At 49.5% G+C, this 2903-nt stretch overlaps 1 long non-coding RNA gene across 1 annotated transcript in view; it reads right to left on the bottom strand.

The window, feature by feature from the left end:
* LOC116530690 overlaps positions 1-2903 on the bottom strand; it is a 21996-nt gene that overhangs the window by 9467 nt on the left and 9626 nt on the right. Inside the window, exon 2 of the long non-coding RNA XR_004260104.1 lies at positions 2169-2276. This is a non-coding gene — a long non-coding RNA (uncharacterized LOC116530690). The remainder of the gene's footprint in view (positions 1-2168; positions 2277-2903) is intronic.

Below are 2903 nucleotides of genomic sequence, written 5' to 3'. Positions count from 1 at the left end.
GGCCTTTGCTTATTTTTTATACACAGTGAAGATACTTCAGGGACTGCTTTGGTTTTATATACTAACATTCCAGTGATGAAAATGATACATTAAAAATCTTTTTAGTGAATGCTAACTGTTCCCACAGTTAAAGACATTTACCTACTATGTAACTAATTATATCTTCTTCCCGAGTAATTTGGCAAGCACCACTGAAGATTGGTTTACTCAGCTTCTAACTCAGTCCCTGGCTGGCCTTTTTTTTTTTTTTTTTTTTTTTTGAGGCAGGGCCTTGCCCTGTTGCCCAGGCACGATTGCCATGCACGGCAGCCTCAGCCTCCCGGGCTGACGCGATCCTCCTGCCTCTGCCCCTAAAGTGGCTGGGACTACAGGCCTTGACCACCGCACCCAGTTAGTTTTTTTGTTTTTTTTAAATTTTAGTAGAGATGATGTCTCACTATGTGGCCCAGGCTGGTCTCAAACTCTGGAACAAGGATCCTCCTGCCTCGGCCTCCAAAAGTGTTGGGATTACAGGCGTGAACCTCCGCACCTGGTCTGGCCTGCTTTCTTGCATTTGGAAGTTAAAAACTAAATTTCCCAGAGCTGTTTGCAGCTAGATCCACATAGGACTGGGTTTCCCAAGCCAAGTTTGCACCCCTGAAAACCTTTTTTTTTTTTTTTTTAAAGATGTGGTCCATGGCTGGGCACCATGGCTCACGCCTGAAATCCTAGCACTTTGGGAGGCCGAGGCGGGCAGATTGCCTGAGCTCAGGAGTTTGAGACCAGCCTAGGCCACATGGCAAGACCCTGTCTCTACTAAAATACAAAAAATTAGCCTGGCATGGTGACACACACCTGTAATCCCAGCTACTGTGGAGGCTGAGGCACAAGAATCACTTGAACGCGGAAGGTGGAGGTTGCAGTGAACTGAGATTGTGCCACTGCAGTCTAGCCTGGGGGACAAAGCGAGACCCTGTCAGAAAGAAAGAGAGAGAGAAAGAGAGAGAGAGGGAGAGAGAGAGAAGGAAGGAAGGAGGGAGGGAAGGAAGAAATATGGCCTAGCTCTGTGACTTTGCTCTGTCACCTAGCCTGGAGTGCAGCGGCACCATCATAGCCCGCTGCAGCCTAGAACTCCTGGGATGAAGTGATTTTCTCAGTCTCTGGAGTGGTCGATAGGGCAATGATTGTGCCTCCACACTTGGCTAGTTTTCTCTTTTTCTTTTTCTTTTTTTTTTTTTTTTTGGGACACAGTCTCCCCCTCACCCAGGCTGGAGTGCAGTGGTGTGATCTTGCCTCACTGCAGCTTCAGCGGCCCGGGTTCAAGTGATCCTCCTGACTCAGCCGCCCAAATTGCTAGGATTACAGGTGTGAGCCACCACGCCTGGCTGACAACTGGCTCATTTTTTTTACTTTTATTTATTTATTTTGTAGAGATGGGGGCCTTGCTGTGCTGCCCAGGCTGGTCTCAAACTCCTGGGCTCAAGCAGTCTTCCCAGTTCAGCTTTCCAAAGTGCTGGGATTACAGGTGCGAGTCACTGCACTCCACTCTGTGCAAAACTTAGAAAGTGAACGCGCCGGGTACGGTGGCTCACGCCTGTAATCCTAGCACTTTGGGAAGCCGAGGCAGGTGGAACACCTGAGGTCAGGAGTTCAAGACCAGCCTGACTGACATGGAGAAACCCCATCTCTACTAAAAACACAAAATTAGCCGGACGTGGTGGCGTACTGTAATCCCAGCTCTCGGGAGGCTGAAGCAGAAGAATCGATTGAACCTGGGAGGAGGAGGTTTTGGTGAGCCGAGATTGCACCACTGCACTCCAGCCTGGGCAACAAGAGCAAAACTCTGTCTTAAAAAAAGGGTGAAGGTGAGGAAGGGAGATGGGCCCTCTGGCTAGTTTGGTGATGGAGATACTTGTTTTTTTTCTAAACAGCCTAGGAAGCTGTGGCCAGGGAATGCTCTCTGCATCAACCCTCAGGCTTTGCAACAGGGAGACTTATTTCCTGGTCCTCTGAAAATCCTGTAAGCTATCAATGGCTCCTAGTAATCTCTGTCAACTAGCTGAGGAGGCTTCTGTTGCCAGCAACCGGGAACCCCAAGCCTGACGATGGGAGAAGTGGCGTGATACAGCAGCGGAACTGAAAACGGGTGCGGCTGGAGGAGCCAGAGGAGAGGCGGCTAAAAGACTCACCTGCTGCAGGGTGGAAAGCTGGCGACTCTCGGTACTCGGTAACAGTGTCTACCCATGCTCCACCTGCTGCTCCTGAGAAGGCAGATTGCGGGTGGCCGAGGCTGCAGCCTTAGAAAATTAATAAAGACATTTCAGATGACAAGTTCCTGCTTCTTCCACTTTTGGAGAAGTCCTAAGCAGAAAACGAGAGCCTGTGGACAGAGCAGAAGGGATTAATCCATCTTTCCTAAGGAGGGGATTTTTTTTTTTTTTTTTTGAGACAAGGTCTCTCTGACACCCAGGCTGGCTGGAGTGCAGGATCTCAGCTCACTGCAACCTCTGCCTCCTGGGTTCAAGCGATTCTCCTGCTTCAGCCTCTCGAGTAGCTGGGACTACAGGCGCACGCCACCATACCCGGCCGATTTTTGTGTTTTTAGTAGAGATGGGGTTTTGCCATGTTGGCCGGGATGATCTTGAACTTCTGACCTCAGGTGACCCACCCGTCTCACCTCCAAAACGCTGGCATTACAGGCATGATCCACCACGCCTGGCCACGTCCAGCTTTTTATTTCTTCTAGAGATGGGTTCTTGCTATGTTACCCAGGCCGGTCTTGAACTCCTGGTCTCAAATGATCCTCCTGCCTCAGCCTCTGATAGCCACCACTCCCCCTCTAGGGGCTTCTGTCTTGCCACAGACTATGAATCTTAATTGAATGAGGGTTCCATTACTTCCTTTTTTTTTTTTTTTTTTTTTTT

This window comes from Sapajus apella, unplaced genomic scaffold (assembly GCF_009761245.1).
Source record: "Sapajus apella isolate SASKATOON/1434 unplaced genomic scaffold, GSC_monkey_1.0 scaffold68, whole genome shotgun sequence".
NCBI classification, from domain to species: domain Eukaryota; kingdom Metazoa; phylum Chordata; class Mammalia; order Primates; family Cebidae; genus Sapajus; species Sapajus apella.
Note: the sequence above shows the minus strand (reverse complement) of the source record. Positions and strands in the feature narration are given on the sequence as shown.